Here is a 23,092-nt window from a genome sequence, read left to right on the forward strand (position 1 = left end):
CCTCACATTAAACAATTAAAAATCTAGAAAAAATATATAAAGCAATAGTTTTCAAATATTAACAACAGGCAACACAGGACACTGATCCCTGTGAAAACAGAAACAAACGAGATTAAGCCACCTTACAGGCTGCAGTGCTGAGAGGGATGAGCTAGGTAGAGTCCAGCAATCTCCCCATTTCAAGAGATGAGGTGGGGAGTTCAAGGAGGCCAATTCAACTAGAATTTATAGGGCAGAATACTGGAGAGATGAAAGCTGCACAAATACTGAGTTGGCCAAAAAGTAAGTTTGTTTTTTTCTGTAAGATGGCTCTAGTAGCGCTTAGTTGTCTTTACTTCATTCGAAACAATTTTGTTAAGACTGTATTGTGACAGCTATCATATCAACATGCATTAAAAAAAAAACTTATCAGAATTAGTGAATTTTTGTGTAGTCACCTTAATATTGAAGATGGAAGAAAATAAGTGACATTTTCGGCATATTATGCTTTACTATTTCAAGAAAGGTAAAAATGCAACTGAAACGGAAATAAACATTTGTGCAGTGCATGGAAAAGGTACTGTGACTGATCAAATGTGTCAAGGTGGTTTGCAAAGATTCGGGCTGGATTTTTCTCCCTGGAAGATGCTCCATAGTTGGGTAGACCAGTTGAAGTTGATAACGATCAAATAAGAGACACTGAAAACAATCAGCATTCTATCACGTGGGAGATACCCAACATATTCAAAATGTCCAAATCAATAAAGTTATTGGTGAAAATAAAAAATGTGTCTTTTATTTTACAGAAAAACTAAGCAAACTTTCTGCCAATTCAATAGTAAGTTCCAAAGATCTGTAGAGTGGTCCCCCTTTGACCACGCAGCTGAGTGCTCGTCTGTATATGCACACTGAAGAAACTATCTGAGGCAGGGGGAAGAAGCACAGGAAAGAATTCCTGGATCTCACTTCAGTTTCCACCAGCCAGAGTGGGGAGGAAAAAAAAAAATCAGATGAGAGTATTCAGAAGAGTGCTGTCTCAGTAGAAGGACCAAATTAGGCTTAGTCTAAAGCCTACTCTGGTCTAAAGTTTAAAAGCGTGAGAGCAAGCCTCAAAAAGACAAACTGTACAGTAAATTAGCCTAACAAGGATCAAACTATTTATAAATTAAACTGCATCTGAGAACAAAGCTCAAGAATATTTACAGAAATAAAAAATATCCAGCAGCAATTAAGGTAAACAAAATTCAAAATGTCTGCCATACAATAAAAAATAAAACAGGCATGCAAAAAACAAACAAACAAAAACTTGGAAACTATGACCCATAACAAGGAGAAAAATCAAACAATGAAAACCAGATGATAGAATTAGTAGACAAGGACATAACAAGCTTAAAATTATATTCTGTATTTCAAGAATGTAGAAAGACTATAAGCAAAAACAAAGAAGATACAAAAAAGATCCAACTCAAATTTCTAAGAACGAAAAGTACAATATCTGAGATGAAATATATGAGTGGGATTAACAAATTAGGTATCATTAAAGAAAAGATGAACTCTTGAAGACACAAAAATAGCAACTATCAAAAATAAGACACAGAGAAGGAATAAAGTCAAAAAAGAACAAAAGTGGGACAACTTTCTTATCAGAGGCCAGAAGGAAGTTGTACAATACTTTGCAGCTGCTTACAGAAAGTAACTGTTGGCCCAGAATACTATAACTCCCCAAAAATGTCCTTGGGGAAGGACGCAGGAACGGCTTTAGTAGTCAAGCAGAATTCAAGACGTTCTCAGATGAAGGAAAACTAAAAGAATTTGTCTCCAGTAGAACTACCCTGAAAGAAATGTTCTAAACCAAAAGGAAATGATCAAAGAAGGAACCTTAGAACATCAGGAATGAAGGAAGAATATGTATTGGTAAGCAAAATGTACCTAAATACAATACACTTTCTCCTCCTGTTGAAGTTTTACTAAATGGTTGTCAGCTGAAGTAAAATTAAGATTGCTTGATGTGGTTACAAATATAAGTAGATGATATATTTAACATAATTATATTATAAACGAGGGAGGGTAAAGGGACATAAGAGAACGTAAAGTTTCTACATTTCAATTGAACTGGTAAGATAATGTAATGACACTAGTAGACGTTGCCAAGTTGACATAGCTAATGTAATGCTCAGAGGAACCACTAAAAAAGCTATCACAAAAGAATACAATGAAAATCACTACAAGTAAATCAAAATGGAATTTAAAAAAAATGTTCAAGTAACTCATGAGAAGGCAAGTAAAAGACAATAGAAAAATGGAAAACAGAAAAAACAAACAGAAAACACAAAATAAAATGGCACACTTAAGTTCTAGCATATTAATCATTACATTAAATACAAATGGTCTACATAAACCAATTAAGACAGATATTGTCAGAGTAGATTTAAAAACATGACCCAACTATATGCTGTCTCTATGAAACTTACTATACACACATACACACTTATTTATAATTATGTCAAATATATGGCATTAAAATTTGTACATAAATGTGTATATAAAGTATATTTCATGTAAACTATTTTATATGAAAATAAAAAGGGTGGAGAAAATAAGCCATGCAATCATTAATCAAAAAAAGCAGGAGTTAATTTTAAAAATTAATAATCAGATAAAGTAGACTTCAGAATAACGAATATTATCAGAGACAGGGAGAAACATAATGAAAAGGGTCTATCCACCAAGAAGACATAGCAATCCTAAATGTGTATGAACCAAACAACAAAGCTGCAAAATGTGTGAAGCCAAAACTGATAAAACTGAAAGAAGAATTAAATAAATCTAAAATTATAGTTAGGAGACTTCTCTCTCTCTCTCTCAACAACTGCTAGAACAACTAAACAGAAAGTTGGCAAGGGTTTTAAAAAACGCAACAATACCATCAACCTACAGGATCTAAAAATCAACATTTATAAAACATTCCAACCAAAGGACAAAATATGCATTCTCGTCAAATGCCCAAGGAACATATAACCAAGGCAGACCACATCCTGGGCCATAAAACAAGCTTCAACAAATTTAAAAGAACTGACATTTGGAAAGGAACTGTAGAGTGTATTCTCTGATCACATTGGGATTAAAAAGTCCTAAATAAATGAAGAGACATAATGTGTTTTTACATTGAAAGACTCAACCTAGTAAAGATGTCAATTCTTCCCAAATAGATATATGCTTTTTAAAAGCAATTCAGTGGAGGAAAAATAAGTCTTTTCAACAAATGCTGATGGAACAACTGGACATCTATAGACAAGAAAAAAAAACTCTCAATCTAAATCTCTCTCCTTATAAAATAATTAACTGAATATGAATCATGAATATAAAAATATAAAACTATAAGTTTTAAAAAAATCATAGGGGAAAATTTTCCAGAGCTAAGGCTAGGCAGAGTTCTCTGACTTAACATCATAAATTGGATTTCATTGACAGTAGAAATGTTTAATTTGCAAAGATCCTGTTAAGGATGAAAAGTCAAGGTATAGACTGGGAAAAAATATTTCAAACCACATAATGAACAAAGGACTAGTATCTAGAATATCTAGAGAACTCTGAAAACCTCGTAATAAAAAAGCAAACAATCTAATTAGAATATAGGCAAAAATCACGAGAGACATTTCAATGAAAAGCATAACAGATGGCAAGCAAGCACATGAAAAGATGTTCAACGTCACTAGCCAATAGGGAAATGCAAATTAAAACCAAAATGAGATATTACCACACACCTTTCAGAATGGCTAAAATTAAAGTGAGTACACCAAATTCAACAGATACAGAGGAAAGACACCAAAATTAACAAGCCTCATCTAAGGGATATAAGAAAGACTATACTTAACAACTGCAATATATAGATATTCCTTTAAAGCATATCTAGAACATTTACAAAAAGTAACCTGATATTGGTCTTCACTATAAAGCAAGTCCCAACAAATTTCAAAGGATCGATATACAGAACACTTTCACTATAATGCAAGTGAATTAAATATCAATGACAAAATGATGATTAGGAAAACCATATATAATTACAAAATTAAGAAACACTAAGTCATGGGTCAAAAAAGAAATAATAATGAAAATTAGAAAATATTTAGAACCAAATGATAATAAAAATACTACATATTAAAACTCATACAAAATATTGGGGAGAAGCAGGGATTCTTCCAGCAGAACAAGGCAGTCTACAAGGGAACAGGCAGAGGTAGAATGAAGAGCGATCTGTCCAACTCCAAAGGAAGAACTCTAAAAACCTAGAGCTGAAAAACAGTTCTCCACTGCTTCTGGTGTTTGTGGCTGTAGCTGGTCCCCAGAAGGCAGAAAACAAAACAAAACAACAAACTTTGTGCCATATTGCTAAAGCAGCAGAAGAAATAAAAAGGTAAAAGCAGAAATTAATGACACAAAATAAAAATACTATGAAGAAAATTATCAAAGCAAAAAGCTGGTTCTATTCAACAACAACAAAAAGCTTAAGGACAAACTACTGGTAAGATAATCCCCCAAAAAGGGATACAAAAGAAAGAGAGGAGATAAAAGAATGTCACAAGCAAATTTATGCCAACATATTTGAAAACATAATGAAATGGATAAACTCCCAGAAAAATATAACTTATCAAACAAAATAAAGGAAAACAAAAGAAAACCTCAATAATTCTAAAGTCATTAAACAAATTGAGTTAGTAGTTAAAAAATCTTTCAATAGAAAAACAAATCCCAGGTCTAGATGATTTTACTAAAGATTTTACCACTTACTCAAAGAGAATCCGCTCAAATTTTATAGACATTTTTCAATTACAGAATATGAGGGATGCTCCCAAATCAGATTATGAGGCTAGCATTTGGTATTAAACTCTAAAATACTAATATTTAAAAAAAGGGAACTTATAAACCAATATCACTCATGAAAACAACTGCAAATATCTGAAACAAAGTATTAGTAAACTGAATCCAGAAATGTAATAAAGCATAATAATACAGTAAACTAGGTTCATTTAACATTGGAAATTTCAATTTATATAATGCAACATATTAAGAGATTATTTAATAGAGAAAGTCATGTCGATATATACAATACAAAAAGGCACTTGAAAAAATTAAAACATTTTTTCATGACTTTACATGATAACTTCATAAACATCTTTTGATGATAATGCATAACAAAATAGAAAGAGAATTTCCTTAAGTGGATAAAGTGCATCTACAAAATTCTACAGCGAACATATTGAATAACAAAATGCTAAAAACTCTCACTTCAAGAACAGAAACATGTCCCGAACAGGTAACTCAGTTGGAGCACTACCCCATACGCAAAGGTTGCAGATTCGATCCCTGGTCAAGGCACATATGGGAATCAATCAATGAATGCATCAATGGTGGGACAAACTGATGTTTTCTTTCTCTTTCTCTCTCTGCACCCCCCTCTAAAATCCATAAATAAATTTTTTTAAAAAAGAATAGAAACACAACAAGATTACATACGAGTCACTACTTCTGGTCAACACTGTTGAGGGACAGTGCAATAAGAAAATATAGGCAATGTAATACCACGTAACCCTTAAAAATAATACTATGTGACATTTACTGACAATGGAAAATATTCACCACATATTGCTAAGAAATAAAGGTAGCCTTACAACACAAAACATAATAGCCTTTTAAAAAGTCTGTACTGGGAAGAAGGAAACATGAACAAAATAAAAGAACTACCGTATTTTTCACTCCATAAGAAGCACTTTTCCCCCCCTAAAAGTGCTTCCATTTTATGGAGCGAATATTGAGTCACAGACCGTGATGTGTATTACCTGACCTGTCAGCAGTGGCAACAGCTGTTAGAAAGAGGAAGCAGTGGGCCACGGAAACCCCTGGGGACGCTTAAATGTCCCACTCTACTGCTGAATCTAAGGGCATCTGGTCAGCATGAAGATAGCAAAGAAAGTGATTATCAGTGATTGTGAGCAACCAAGCTTCATAAATTCTGACACTAGCGATGATGAGTTCTTGGGGTTCCCAGAAAACTAGAAGAGTACTTGAATCTTAAAGTCTCTCCTCATTTGTTAATGACAGTAATGATGGTTCTCAAATACCACTGTTGACTGCTGTTCACTTTACATGGTTGAAATATTATTGTTATATTTTGTTAAATATTTTAGTACACCATTTGGTTCAGAATTTTTTTCTTGTTTTCCTCCTCTAAAGCTAGGTGCATCTTATGGTGCGAAAAATACGGTACATCAAAATGTTAACAGTATTGTCTTTCAAGAATAAAACGAGGGGATTTTCCCCCCTTTTTCTTTTCTGGGACTTACAAATGTTTGGCACTGCACATGCATGTGTTTTTACAACTTAAATGTAAACCACAAAAAAAGAAACTTGCAAATTTAGTTAACTTTTACATAAACATTTTTTAAGTGTTAGCCCACTCTTACCCTCTCCAAAGAGACAAAACAACTAAGTATACAGTAAGAAAATGAAAGCACTTTGCCTGGGCAGCAGTACACATGACAGAGATCTGCAGAGTTCAAGGACTCCTAGTGTAGACAACATGCAGAATGATGTGTCTACAAAAAATAAACAATAAAAACTAGCATAATCAAGATCAAGTAACATTAACAGATATTAATATGTAGATTTTAGGCAATATGAGATTACTATATAAAAATACAGGTATTCCACACATAACACAGTACATCTATAACACAGTTTTGCTCTAACACGGTTAGAGAATTGGGGAAAACTCCCGTATAACACAAAATTAGGGGAAGTCCCTGTACAATACTGAATGTTGATAAAAGCTTTTTAGAGCAAAAGATAACTCATTTAAAATTTTTCATTCAAGCATGTACGTTGTATCAATTTACTCTTGCTTTAATAGATATTTCTCTTAATTATAAAAATATAATAGTATGTTCTTTTAATTTTTGGAACCTAACCCCCATTTTTGTACTAGGTTGTTTCGTATAACACGGATTAGCATAACACAGCATTTGTAGGAACCTAACAACTGTGTTGTACAGGGGTTACCTGTATAATTAAAGAAATTAAGGATGTCTAAAACTGAGAAGACAATAAACTTCACCTTCTAGGATTCCTCTACTTCAAGTAATATATACTTGGAAGAATACAGATACAAGTAAGGGTGAAAGCCTTTTAAAAGGAAATTAAAAAGAAAATAGCATTCATTTAGAGTAGTTAAAAAAGAATTATTGTCACTTATAACCTTAGAACTACACACACAATACATAATATACTCTTTAAAATACCTAATACTTCAATTTCTGGAAGAAGGAGGAGATGCATTTCTCCCTATTTCTCCTGTTAAATAAAACTAAAAATGTTATGTATAAGACAAATATAAGAAGATATTGCAATGTGATGAGAAAGCAAACTGGCTAGGGACCCAAGGAATTAAGGACATGGTGGTTAATTCCCTGGATTTATTTTTTGCCTAATACATCCTGGTCTGAGTGGGCACACACTACAAAAGCCCCAAGAAAAGAATGCCCTTCTCTAGCTAGAGGATCAGGAAAGGGACACCCTTATACAACATGAAACTTTTAGACACTAACCACACTATAGTACAACCAAACACTGCAGAAAAACAGTTGTGGCCCTGCCTCCACTCTCATCATCAGTCTGAGAGAAAAGCCTAGATTTCCAAACTCAGTTAGCTATAACAAGGCACACTCCCTTCCCTCCACCAGGGTGGTGTCAAAGAAGACCCAGTGGGCAGCAAGAGCTAGTGGTAAAGACAGCCTCCTCACTTCCCTATCAGCGGGAGCCACATGGAAATAACAAAGTGCCCCACCACCTCCCAACCAAGCAGGTGTCTATATAAGCTTAAAGGGAGTGTAAACTTCAACTCCACCAGCAGGAATAAGGCACCCCCTCTACCCCAGATTGTAAATAAAGGGGGAATGAGGAACCTAGACTCCCACCCCTACCTCCAAGTAACAAGGGAGTGCCCCCTTTTTCCTATTGGCATGGCATCAGAGGAAGTCTGTTAAAACAGATTTATCACTTGTCAGACAAAGAAACAAAAAACATCTCAACCTGAATGAGAAACAATGGAGTCATCTTGGAGATGACACAAATGTTGAAATTATCTGACAGGGATTGTAAAGTGGCCATCATAAAAACCGAATTCAGCAAGCAATTATGAACACACAAAATAAGTGAGAAAAAAGTCTCAGCAAAAAAATACCAGCTAAAATACAATAACCAAAATTAAAACTAACTAGATAGGCTCAGCAGCAGAATGAAGATTATAGGGGGAAGATCAGTGACCCTGAACATAAGAAAAACAGAAACCTTTATTTAAACAATAAAGAAAAAAATAGACTTAAAATCCATCTCAAGCACCTGTAAAACTACAAAAAGAGCAGTCTCAAGTACCCGCAAGACTGTTAAAAATGATCTAATATTTGTGTCATCCAAGTTCTGGAAGAAAAGGAGAAAAAGGGTGGGCCTGAAAAAGCTCTCAAAGAAATAATGGTTGAAAACTTCCCAAATTTGACAAAAGACATAAAACTATGTATTCAAAAAGCTGAGTGAATCCCAAAGATAAACTCAAAGAAAACCCTGACAAGACAATTACAATCAAATTCCTTGATAACTAAAGTCAAAGGGAAAGACTTTGAAAGTAATGTGAAAGAAATGTCTTTATCTGTAAGGGCAAAACAATTCAAATGTATCAATAGCATATTTCCCCTCAGAAATCACAGAGGCAGAAATGGCATAGCTTTTCCCAAGTGGTGAAAGAAAAGAACTGTCAATTCAGAATTCTATGTCCAGCAAAAATATCCTTCAGGAATAAAGGGGAAACAGAGACACTTTCAGATGAAGAAAAAGAGATTTTGTTGTTAGTAGACCTAACCTAAAGGAATGGCTAAAGGAGTTCTCTAAACAGGAATGATAAAAATGCTATGAAACTACTTTGTATTAAAAGTGAAATATAATTATTATATCCTACGATAATGTATAAATGCTATTTTATGTACATAATTACAGTATTACCCTTATTAACACACTGCAAAACTCTACACTATAAAGTAACTTAGAGTTGACTCAATGTGATATTTGGGCTATTTCCACAAAAAGCTAGACATCATGAGCTCTTTGTCAAGGTTAAAACCTCCTGCTATATCACTTACCTGTGCTGCAAAGTCAAATTCAACTTACATCATTTCAGCTTACAACAAGTTTTCCAAAAATGTGACCCTACATATATCACATACACACATATGCAAAAATAAGCCTTAAAAAGGCAATTCTAGTACATGTTACAAACTGGATAAACCTTGAGAAAATTATGCCAAATGAAATAAGCCTGTCACAAAAGATCAAATACTGTATGATTCCCTTTATATAAAGTACCAAGAGTAGTCAAATTCAGAGACAGAAAACAGAATGGTGGTTGCCAGAGACTGGGGACAGGTGGGTGGGGCAATGGGAAGTTACTGATAATGGGTAGAGTTTTGCAAGATGAAAAGATTTCTGTGGGTGGATAATGATGAGTAGCACAACAGCATGAATATACTTAATATCACTGAACTGTACACTCAAAAATGGTAAATTTCATGTTATGTGTATTTTACCACAATTTTTTAAAATACTAAAATTAAACGGAGAACTTATGAACATAAATTTGGGAAAGTAGCAAAACTGTCTGCAAACTGGGTTTTTACTGGTCTGCATCATACATAATTTGCATAAACATATTATAGAGTAATATAAATATAGGTATAAACATGAAAAATTCCTGTTCTTTCTTGTGATCCAAACAATAAAAAATCTTCCTATTTTTTAAGGGCTTTCACACGATTTGAGTGTATATATGCATACATGTAGAGAGAAATATAGAAATAAAAAAAGATTTCAAATTTATGTGTTTGTGCATATTTTGTTGCTCCTTCCACTAAGACAACCTAGAAATAATGACATCCCTGTAGCAATAAATACATCTCACATCCAGATTTTCGTGTCTGAATAGCATTCTACACACACACACACACACACACACACACACACACACACACACACATTGTAAGGATGTTGTTTTTCCTCTCGCTTTTATTCTAACCTCTTCCCACTTTTGCTTTATTTCTTTTAACAGCAGTAGTTCTACTGGCAATGGGTAAGTCACTAATAACACAGGGGAACTATTTTTAACATAATTCCTGTTGAGTTCAATTTTTCAGTTGTTTTAGACTTAAATAGACATGCTGATTTCAAACTGCAGTTAGTTTCCTTCTATCACATCAAGTTTTTCTCTACAGCTTATCTTAATGCGACCACTCTAGGCTGGATCAAGCCTGGATCCAGGGAAGCACTAGTGCTCTCTTATTGGCTGAGAGCAAACCTCCGTAGAGTGGAGAAGGGTGGGGGATGACCTTGGAGACAAGTGACAGGTTCATACTTGTCTAGGCTATTCAGTTACACATGAGACAGACAGTGTGGTGAGAGGTTGTGTGCTGCTCTATATAGTGAATCATATTCCAAAGTGTAGTCCGAGTTCTTTTCTATATAAAAGGAGTTAGCAGAATTTATTTTTTTACTTACATACGTACTTATTTCCTTTCCTTCAGATCATGTCTGCCTCTGCTATTTCTCGTCGTAAGTGCCTAAACAACCCTGATTCGTTTTATTATATCTGTGGCAGTTTCACCATTCCCAGTCAAAGGACAAACATCAGGGCATTTCTCAGGCAAGCCTATTTTGCATATTTTAAAGTAAAACTTGGTGATCGAGATAAGTCTTGGGCCCCTCACAAGGTGTGCAAGCAGTGTGTCGAGTTTCCAGATGTGGATGAAGGGAACATGTGATCAATTGCCATTTGGTATACCTATGGTTTGGCGAGAACCCAGAGATCATTCAAGTGACTGTTACTTTTGTGTAGTGAAAACATCAGGATATAACAAGAAAAATAAATGTAAAATAGAGTATCCTAGTCTACCATCAGCTCTATGCCCAGTGTCTTATTCAGCTGAAATCCCAGTGTCAATTTTCACGGAACTACCCTTTCAAAAAACAGGAGTATGGTGAAGAACTAAGTGACAGCAACGATGAAGATTTTGAAACTGAAGATGACTCAGTTCATAAGGGATTTGATCAGCATAAGTTGAATGATTTGGCACGAGATTTGGGACTATCCAAAAAGGTTTCAGAACTCCTAGCATTAAGACTTGCTTGAAAAAGGAGTGAAGGTATCCTACTTTCAATCAAGAGAAAGTGCATTTCTGCAGTACTTTCGAAGTGACGGTGGCTTTGTGTATTGCCGTAACATACATGATTTAGTGGAGGAATTGGGAATTCCAATCTGTAACGCAACTGAATGGCGACTGTTCTTTGATAGCTCAAAGTGGAGCTTGAAGTGTGTCCTCCTCCACAATGGCAATTTATTTGGTGCAGTCCCAATCGGCCATTCAGTTTGTTTCTGTGAAGAATATGAAGACATAAAGAGTCACTGATCTGTTGCAATATCACAAGCACAATTGGATTATCTGTGTTGACCTTAAAATGGTCTGCTTCCTTCTTGGTCAGCAACGCAGATACACCAAGTATCCCTGTTTTCTGTGTATGTGGAACAGCAGAGCTCGTGAGAAGCATTGGTGGAATGGAGCTGGCCTCTAAGATCTGACCTCAAACCTGGTGATCCAACATTCTACATGAGCCACTTATTGATAGAAAGAACATTATATTCCCACCTCTGCACATAAAACTGGGTCTCATGAAGCAATCTGATAAAGCTTTGCCAACTGAAGGGGAATGTTTCAAGTATCTCATTTTGGCATTTCCTAGCCTGTCGTCTTAAAGAGATAAAATACCTTAATAGGTATGTTTGGTAGAAGAACTTTACTACTTGTACACAATTTGACTTACAGTAACAATATATAGCCTTTCTATGAATAAAATAACTCTAAATAAACAGTACATTCAGGTAATTTTTTCTTTATTTTCCTTTGTATGTACATTTTGTATGATATTTGCGACAAAGGGCGGGTATCCTGTACCTTAAAAAGTTGACGTGATAGAGAAAAACTGGGGTCATTTTTGGATTCAGATGACAAAAGTTAGTAAAAAACAAGTGTGAGACCTAACTCAATGAAAATTGTGTTCCCCAGTGTAATGTACTGTATCTAAACTCAGAAAATAAACAAACAACTTCAGAAGAAAAAAACATGCCATTTACTATTCCTGTTATTTTTATATTTCATTACAGCTAAGTTTTCTTCTTTGAATGGAATGTTGCTGACAAGCAGTGCATCAGCTTATGATACAACTGATTTGTTTAAAGGTCTTGAATATTCTGCATTATTACTAAATCAAAGAAACTATAATTATGCTTTTTATTTAGAAGCATGAATAATAATTTTCAAGTAAGAATATTACATTCTTACAATACTCTGAACAGGAAATTATACAACTAAAAACATGTTAAAGTTATTTAAAACTACTCAAAGACTTTATTTCCTTCTGGAGTAAACTACAGTGCAAAAGGTAATAGACTGCAGAGGCAAAAGATCTAGAATCTCAGGTAAAAATGGATGGTCACTTTTCTTTTAACTGTGTAATCCTACGCAAGTCACTTACTGTGCCTCTTAGGGACCACGAGTTTTTCTGAAGATCAAAAGACAGTAACTTGAAAGTGCTCTATGACTGATAACATAAATATCATATAAAAGGTATTATTACAGAACTAGTTACTATCCTTATAACGGATATTAAAATATATAATCCTCGGCTATAATAATTATACATAATTTATATTATTTAAAATTTCAAAAGGTAATAGGAATTTCATCAGATGGAAAAATCTGCAAGTATTTTTTGTTTTCTGACTGCATAACCTTCTCACAAAGTTTAGAAACCTACCACGAAAAAAAGTAGAGGAAAATGTACTACTAAAGAGTTTACGTAGATTTATAAGTTAGGGACAAATCTTATACCTTATCTGGTCCAATTCCCTTATTTCACAGATGAAAGAATTTTTTTTTTTACATAGGCCCAGAAAGATTAAGCAACTATGGTCAAGTCAAACCAGTAAGTTCTCTGATTCCCAAACCACTGTCCTTTCAACCAGACCAGTTAATATGTAAACAACTTTCTCAAAAAAAGCCTACCAAAATTATAAACATACTACCTTTTACACAATTTACAGTTTTCCTTATGTAGATCATAAGCTCCTTGAGCATAGGTACTTTTCTCTCTCTCCCATCAACACCTAGCAAAACTTTAACCATATAAAACCTTCATAAAGTATGTTTTTTAGATCAGGCTTAATAAAAAAGCTCAAGCACATGAAAGGATGTTCTACACTATTAGGCATCAGAGAAATGCAAATTAAAACCACAAAGAGATATCACTACATACTTAGTAGAATGGTTAAAAAGATAAACTAAACTGAAAAACAACAAAACAAGAAAAACAAAAAAAACTGACCTTGCCAAGTACCAAACAACTACAATGATCATACATTGATGACTCAAATGCAAAATGGTACTGTAATTTCAGAAAAGAGTTTAGCAGTTTCTTACCAAGTTAAATGTACATTTATCATATGAACATATGTCCACCCAAAAAACTGTACAAATATTTGTAGCAGCTTTATTCAGAATCACCAAAAACTGGAAACAACCCAAATGTCCATCAGCTAGTAAATGGATAAACAAATTGTGCCCTTCAGCAATAAAATGGAAGACTACTGGACTTCCAGTCATGACGGAGGCATAGGTAGACATGCTTCATCTCCTTGCACAACCATAAGAAGGATCACAACTAACCTCAAAGCAAAAAACCCCAGAACTGCCAGAAAATCGAACTGTATGGAAGTCTGACAACCAAGGATTAAAAGAAGCCATATTCATCCAGACGGGTAGGAGGGGCGGAGCTGGGGAGCAAGGGTGGAGGACGTGGTGTGGTGGTTGGAAGCAGAGGGAAAGTGGCAGCAAGGAGGTGGTGGCTGTGGCAGTAGCCAGCTGAACAGTGGTCCCACATTCACATAAGGTGGATAAAAGCCGGGAGGAACATCTGGGAAGCGATTGTTCCCAGTTCCCAGCCCCCAGCCAGATGGCACCGCTAAGGGTTCCAGCGCCCAGAAAACAAAGCCTCACAACTTCTGGCTGAAAAAAACAGTGGGGGTTGGGGTGGCAGAAGAAACTGCCAGTCTTTCAGGAGTCTATTTAAAAGGCCTGCACAATCCTAGAACATACGCAAACCCATCCACTCTGGGAACCACCACCAGGTCAACAGCTAGATGGGCGCCAGTCGCATATGGGAAGTGAGTGAAGTGACTGGAAATGGGGCAAGTGCAGAGCAAGCCTCCAGCAGTCAGGTAGCAGCATTGTGCCTTCTCTGACCCTTCCTCCACATACAGCGCCACAAAGTGGTGAAGCAGGTTGCCCTGCCCTGGCAGTCACCTAAGACCCTTCCCCTTACAACATAACAGGTGTACTAAGACAGGGAGTCAAAGCAGCTCTACCTAATACACAGAAACAAACACAGGGAGGCTGCCAAATAAGGGGACAAAGAAATATGGCCCAAATGAAAGAACACAACAAAACCCCCAAAAAGAACTAGGCAAAATGGAGATAGCCAATCAATCAGAAGCAGAGTCTAAAACACTGGTGATAAGGATGCTCAGAGAATTTATTGAGTACAGCTAACGCATAAGGAAAGAAAGGAAGGCTAGACTAAATGAAATAAAGAAAAATCCACATGAAACCAACAGTAAAGGGAAGGAAGCTGAGGTTCAAGTCAATAATTTGGAACATAAGGAAGAAATAAACAGTCAACCAGTATAGAATAAAGAAACAAGAACTCAAAAAATCGAGGAGAGAATAAGAAGACTCTGGGACATCTCCAAAAGGGCCAACATCTGAATCACAGGAATTCCAGAAGGAGAAAAGGAAGAGCAAGAAATTGAAAACTTAATTGAAAAACCAAAAAAAGAAAACTTCCCTAATTTGGTGAAGGAAATAGACATACAAGTCCAAGAAGCACAGAGTCCCACCAAACAAGTTGGACCCAAAAAGGACCACACTAAGACACATCATAATTAAAATGCCAAAGGTTAAAGATACAGAGAGAATCTTAAAAGCAGCAAGAGAAAAGAAGAGAGTTACCTACAAAGGAATTCCCATAAGACTATAAGCCGATTTCTCAAAAAAAAAAAAAAAACTTCGCAGGCAAGAAGGGGCTGGCAAGAAATATTCAAAGTGATGAAAAGCAAGGACCTACAACCAAGATTACTCTACCCAGCAAAGCTACCATTTAGAACGGAAGGGCAGATAAAGTGCTTCCCAGACAAAGTTAAGCCAAAGGAATTCATCATCACCAAGCCATTATTATGTGAAATGTTAAAGGGACTTATTTAAGAAAAAGAAGATCAAAGCTATGAACCTTAAAATGACAACAAACTCACAACTATCAGCAACTAAATCTACAAAACAAAAACAAACTAAGTGAATAACCAGAACAGGAACATAATCATAGATATGTAGATCATCTGGAGGGGTATCAGTGGGGAAGGGGAATGGGGAGAACAGGGAGAAAGAAAGGTACAGAGATTAAGAAGCATAATCAATAGGTACAAAATAGACAAGGGGATGTTAAAAATAGTAAAGGAAAAGGAGAAGCCAAAGAACTTATATACATGACCCATGGCCATGAACTAAGGGGAGGACTGTTGGAGGACTACTGGGAGGAGGAAGGCACAGGGGAAAAAATTGGGAAAACTAATAGCATCATCAATAAAATATGCTTAATAAAATAAAGAGGAAGACTACTAATACATGTAACAACATAGATGAACCTCAGTTTTATGCCAGATGAAAGAAGTCAGACTCAAAATGCTACATACTATATGAATTCCAGTTATATGATATTTTGGAAAAGGCAAAATATGAGGGCAGAAAACAAATAGTGGTTTGCAGGGCCTGAATGTAAAGGAAGGAATTCACTACAAAGGGGATGAGAAAACCTGTGGTGATGGAGATAATCTATCTTGACTGTGGCATTGGTTATACAGTGTATAAATTTGTCAAAATTCATAAAACTTTACACCCCAAAAGAGCAAATTTTCTGTCTATAGATTACACTTCAATAAACTTAACTCTTATAAAAAGGTCTCATTTTAGCTCTTCCACCACTGAGACGTTGAGTAAGTTAAGTTTTTACAGGTTTTATGTTTTTATATCTAAAAATGAAGACTATCATACCTCACTATTATCCGTCCAGTGTTATATCATATTACTGAATTGTAGAAATATTTTGTCATGTCTATTTTTCTTAGAATTCTTAAAATTATATTTGTATGTTTATGGTAAATAATGTAATGGTAAACAAGTATTTCAAGACACATGAATTTAAAATGTCAAAATTAAAGCAATAATATTTTGCAGATGTCTTTTAGTGAGAAATTTCATTGTTAGGTATCTAATTTTTCTTACTAATTCCCTTTCATTTCCTCAAAGTACTATAAATAAACAAAGTAATATACAACTTGGTGTAAACCAAAAAGTAAAGACAAATTAAATCACCTAAACACATAATAGGGTAGACATTTTATATCTATAAAATTTAAGAAATGTATATAAATTCATAGATAGCTTATTTATATTTACTAAAGCAATGCATATCTTTCATGAGTCATAACAAAAATTCTACTTTCTAATACAGCCTGAAACTGGTTGTAATCAAGCTCCTCTTAAATACTAAAGCCAATTTTACCTGGAGCATTGGGGATATCCTTGGGGTGATTTCATTAATCCCTTAATTAGAAACATTCCCGTGGTATTCTCAGATGCTGCCGTTGCTGCTGCCACCACCAGATTAATCTATCCCTAACACAGGTGCCACCTCTAGGCTGCTGAACTTCTGTCAAAAAGAAGAGGGGTAAATAGAGTTCTCCATACTATGGCTCCTACCAAGATGAAGGTCCACAAAAAAACCAGCCATTCATCATTCGGGAAGCAACCTTGCTCTGAAAAGGTGAAGAAACCACATTTTTACAAGCCAAGTACTGTAGCTGTCGATGAAAATCTTAAGTACACTGAACTTCTCACTTGCAAACGTCCCTTCCAGCATCAAGTGTGAGAAATTGCTCAGGACTTCCAAACAGATCTACACTCCCAGAGTGCAGGTACTGCCGCTTTTCTGGAGGTAAATGAGGCCTATTCTAGTTAGCCTATTTGAAGACAACTACCTGTGCATTATCCATATCAAATATGTAACAATTACATCAAATAATATCCTGCACAACTCATAGATGGAGAATGTGTTTAAGATGCATTATAATGAGGAAAAATTTATTCTTAAAAAACAAAAAAGTAGCCTTGGCCAGGTAACTCAGTTGATTAGAGCATAGTCCTGATACACAAAGATTACAGATTCGATCCCCGGTCAGGGCATATATGAGATACGACCAATGAATATATTAACTAAATGGAACAACAAATCAATGTTTGTTCCTCTCTTTCTCTCTCTCAAATCAATAAATAAAAAAGTAATTATAAAAAATAGGTGAGAAAAAAGTATTAGTAAATTCCCCTTACCCCCATGTTCATTTGTGTGTAAGTTTTCAATATTAATTCAGGACCTAAAACATTCATGTACGTAAAATGCTTCAATGAACAAGTTCCAGCAATTAAACTTTGTAACCAATATAAACGTATTTGTTAACTTGTTCTGGGGGGAAGAGGGACATTTCCTTGCCCCCTAACGTCTCCATAAGAAAAATCTAAACTCCTTATAGGTATACAAATCCTTCAGAATTTTAAGACACAAGGTGCCAGAATTATCTTCTCTCATTCAACTATAGGCACCCTATACATCTATGCTAAACTTTTGCCCCTTCCTAAAATGCATTACAAATTTTGTGTTTTAAATGTCATTCCTTCTAACTAAATGGTCTCCTTCTTTACCTGGTAACTTAAATCATCTTCTGTGACCTAGTTCAAATGTTACATTCTCACAGAATCCTCTAGATAAAGCCAATTGTTTAGGATTTGTGCTATACACATATTTAGCTGACAAGTCATAATCAGAACTGTAACTTCAAGTTGCATATTTAATAACTAAAATATGACTTCATTTTCATTTATTTTTTTTAATCCTCATCCAAGGATATTATAATAGATTTTAGAGAGAGAGGAAGCATATGGAGGTGCGGGGGACACAGAATTATTGATGTGAGGAACACTGAACTGTTGCCTCCTGTACACACCCTTCCCGTGGATCAAACCTATAACCTAGATATGTGCCCTGACCAGGGGTCAAACTTGCAACCTTTTGGTATAAGAAACAACGCTCCAACCAACTGAGCCCATCAGCCAGGGCTGACTTCATCTTAATTAAATCAATAAATATTTATTGGACTACAATGTAGAACACATTGTGCTGGCCCATAGAGAGAATATATAACAGAATAAAGGTGTGAGGGAAGAAGAAACTTTCCTCTACCCTCAGGTTCTTTTGGCTGGCTTACTAGTCAAATAGACACGAGACAGATTAGCAAGAGAAAATAACCAAATTCAATACATACATATGGATGGGAACCCCACATACACAAAATTCAGGGACCACATGCATAAAACATTCAAAGACAGAAAGGGAAAATGAGTATATTTGACATCTGAGCTAGGGATGACATAAGGCACCATGGGGCTTCAAAAGGTCATTGCAAGGAGAGATATGTTTAGTAATTAGTAGTTTGCCATGACCTATGTATAGGTCAAAAGAGGTTATTTCTGATAATCCCTTATTATGGGCAAGGGCCCTAATTCAAGTTCTTCTAGGTAGTTAAGGGAGGGGCAGAAGTTTCTCTTGAGCCTGAGCTAGAGTTGCCATTAGCTCAAAACAATTCTCATACCACAGAGGCACATCATTGGGGTGACCTGTTCTGAACCCCCACAAAGGTAACAACAGTAATGATGGTAGTCACAGTAATGATAAGCTAACATTTACAGAGTCCTTATTATGTAGAAGACACTTTGCAGGTATTAACTCATTTAATGTTCTCAACAACCCTAAGAGGTAGTTACTAGTACTGTACCTCATTTAACTAAGGTACTGAGAAGTTAAGTAACTTGCCCAAAGTCACAAAGCTGGTATTTGAACACAGGCATTCTGGCTATCCTGACTTTGAAGAGCTTCTTATCCAATAAAGCCATTAGCACATGTAACTTATAATAAACGGGTATAAATGCCAAAAACTACAGTGCTAAAGGATTTCAAGTTTAGGAAAATGCAATCAAATTGGCAGAAAAGAATCAGGAAAGGTTTCTTATAGAAGAGAGCCTGAATTTTGCTGGTTAGACAGGATTTTAAGAATATGTTTTTAAAAATCAATTAAGTTCAAGACATATGTCTCAATAATTTCCATAAAAACAGTAATCTCTCAAAAGTGGGTTATAGGAAGTTTCATGTTAATAAAAATGTTCACATCCATGGCTACTTTACATATGTGTGGTTCAGCTTAGCTGCATTACAGAAAAATACAGGGCAATTATTATTGCTTCCACACCTATAAAGTAAATGCAAATATGCAGTAGGACAGAGAGAAGACATCTGTTTACTTACACTACATCAATATAAAACCAGGGTCAAATATATATGTGCTCTTTAAGAATATTGATGTAAAGACCACATCACTTTGCCAATCATTTGCCATCACCGCCAAACACAATCATTTTGCCAAACTTTTTGACAATGAAAAATTTTTGTACAAAATTAAATCTTAACCATCAATACTTGGGCAAAACAGTTCAAAATAAGTGTAATAAGTTTTATAGAAGAACATGCCTCTACATACCATGACACCCAAACATGTTGCCTGAACTAAAGAAGATCCTTAATACCCATGAATCAGGTTTGTTTTTCTTTGTTAAATTTATTGAGGTGACATTGGTTAATAGGATCATAGAGGTTTCAAGTGTCCATTACTGTGATATATGGTCTATATGAGGTCTGTCCAGAAAGTATCCAGCCATGTAATATGAAAAAGAGACATTTATTAAGATACAAGAAACATTGTACATAGGACAATGACGCCTCAGTCCTTATAGTAGGCATTTTGGGACCTCACAGTTTTCCCAATCACCATCAGCTGCCCTGTCATATTTTCCTGAAAGTCACTGACAGCCTGAACTCTCTTCCCTGTCAAAGGTGATTTTAGTTTTGGGAAAAGTCAGAAGTCACACGGCACCAAGTGGGGGATGTAGGGGGACTGAGTCACCTGGGTGATTTGAGGTTTCACCAAAACACTCTGCACGAGATGTGATGCATGAGTGGGCACACTGTCATGATTAAGCTGCCAATCACCAGTTGCCCATAGCTGTGGCCTTCAGAATCATCCGAATAGTTTCCATTGAGAAATGTTCAAGCTTAATGTAAAATGTGATGCAGATTCATTGCTCTACTTGCTCAGTCATTTTGAATATGATGGCCACACAGTATACATGCTCTCTCAATTATGTCTACCACCCCACTCACTAGTACAGTGAAGTCGTCATTGTTCACACATGCACATTCCAGTCCACTCTCCTTGGCTGCCAGGTTATATCAATGTGGCACAAACCATTCTTATTATATTAACAACAGCTGGACTTTTCTGCAGACAGACCTCATCATATATTGCACTGTGTGCCAACTGCCCAAAGTCACATCTTCTTTGATCACCATATATTTGGCCCCTTTACTACTCCCACATCCCCTTTCCCTCTGGTAACCATCATACTGTTGTCTGTGTCAATTCACCTTTTTAAGGTACCTCTTTTAAGTTAAGTTTTGACTTTCAAGGATCACCAAACATCTAAGGAAAGCACCTAATAGGAAAGACAAAATCCGAAGTGAACAAACCAGAAATTTGGAGAAAAGAAAGACTGCAGAGAAGAAAATTATCAATAATTTCCCACGAAAGATAAGAAAAGACATTGCATCCATTAAGCAAAAATAGGATATAATTTAAAACGTTTTCCAGAAAAAAAAAATAGTGCTTGAAAATGATAAACATGACAGCAGATAAAAAACCTTAGAACTGGAAGAAAGGCTGGGAAAAATCTCCTAGAAAGGAGGAAAAAAGAAAAAGAAATGGAAAATAGAAGAAACAAGAAAACAGATGAAGATGAAATTAGAGAAATCACACAGCAGGCCCAACACCTAAACAACAGGCATTCCAGAGAGAGAACAGAAAACAAAGGAGCAAGAAATTATTTAAGGAAATGTCTCATAACTGATGAGGTACCTTCTAGATTAGATAAGACTACCCTGAACCGAGCCGAAACGGATGAAAAACAGACCTATTCCAAGGCACCTACCACAGGAATTTCGTAACTCTAGGGGAAAAGATTACCCAAGCTTCCAGAGAGAGAAATGTTTCAAAATAGAGGAAAACAATTTTCTAGAAATCTCATATCTCACAGCAACAGTGAAAAAAAAAGTAGACAATGAACAAATGTTTCCAAAAATTCTGAGAGAAAATTATTTCTGATGGAGAATTCTCTGCCAGGCCAACTATCTTATAAACAAGGGGATACAAATGACATTTTCAGACTTGGGAGGTCTTGAAAAAATTATATCCCACCCAGGAAGCTATTGAAAGTGGCCCTCCAAAAAATGAGAAAGCAAGTAAAGAAAGGTGAAGACATCAGATACAGAACCAGGAGCTCCAACACAAGAGTGATCTGAGGGGAACTACTAATGTGACAGTAAAGGCAAATCTAAGATAACAGCTGGAATTCAGGAAATTCAAATAAAAAACTGGTCAGTTTATAAAAGGCGGTTTTATACACTTGAGAGAGAGGATTAAATCAGGGTTTCTCAACAGTGGTACTACTGACATTTTGGGGTACACAATTCTTAGTTAAGGGGGACGGGGCTGTCCTGTGCAACGTAGGATGAAATTTGGTAGCACGGCTGGCATCTACTCACTAGATATCAGTAGCATACTCCCTTCCCTCCCTCCACTTACCTAAACATTGCCAAGTGTCCTCTAAGTTGTCCCAGTTGAGAACAGAACCACTTGGCTAAACTAATAAGTACACAGAAAACTAAGCAAAAGCAAATTTATAAGACAATATTAAATCAGGGAAAACAAAATGTTGCGTAAGAAAGGAAAACAGTCACAGTAAACTAGATGGTTCAACTATGACTAGCTTGGAGTCACAGTGACGCAAACTTTAAATACCACCAATGTATCCAAATACCTTGCAATATGACAATACTGGGAGGATGGGGGAGGGCTTAAAAAATGTGTCTCTGTGTAGTTGGGGATAGTAGTATAAACATTTCTTCCATATGGGAAGTCTGCAGATAATCGCTTAATCTAGAAAATCAAGAAGTAAAACTATAAGCATGCTATTTTGAAATTTGGAGATAAATATCAAAAGAATGAGTTGAAAGTCGTTGCCTCTAGAGAACCTGAAATAAAGGGGAGAAAGAAAGTACAAAGGACTATAGTTTTTAAGTAGTCCTGCAGAGCTATTCAACTTTTAAATGTGTCCATGTATAATGTTGATAAAAATTAAATTTTAGAAAACCAGCTAGGGCCAGATTATAAAGGACTTTCCTACTGGTTAAAGCCAAATGAACTTAAAATCAAACAGCTATACAACTTTAGGCAAGTTACTTAACCTAAGCCTTACTTTCTTCATCTACAAAATAAATAATGAAAAACAGCGCTCCTAAAGGGCTGTTACAGAAATCAAATGGTACTGTATGTAAACTGTTTAGCATAGTGTCTGGCACATAGTAGTGTTTAAAAATAGCACCTATTATTCAATTTGCAATGGAAGGTAATAATTATGAACTTTAAAACAGGTAAATCCCAATATCATCTACTTTATAAAGTAATTCTGGTGGTTGTGAGGATGGCTAGGAAAGAGAAGAGATTAGAAGCAAAGAGACCATTAGAAGAGCTACATTTGAACAGAGAAAATAGATCAGAGCCATGATAGAAAGAGTAAGAAATATTTTCCAAGTGATGAACAAACTACAGTATATATGAGAAAAAGGAGTCCAAAAAATGTTCTTAACTTAAGCAAAGAAAAAGATGGTAACGACACTAACTGAAAAAGAGAATACA

General features: G+C 35.5%; 1 protein-coding gene across 3 annotated transcripts in view; it reads right to left on the reverse strand.

The window, feature by feature from the left end:
- The window catches only part of USP47 (ubiquitin specific peptidase 47), a 107,110-nt gene that overhangs the window by 78,671 nt on the left and 5,347 nt on the right, over positions 1-23,092 (reverse strand). The gene's annotated exons all lie outside the window — the stretch shown is intronic.

Source organism: Furipterus horrens, unplaced genomic scaffold (assembly GCF_987537825.1).
Source record: "Furipterus horrens unplaced genomic scaffold, mFurHor1.1.pri manual_scaffold_2, whole genome shotgun sequence".
Lineage (NCBI taxonomy): Eukaryota > Metazoa > Chordata > Mammalia > Chiroptera > Furipteridae > Furipterus > Furipterus horrens.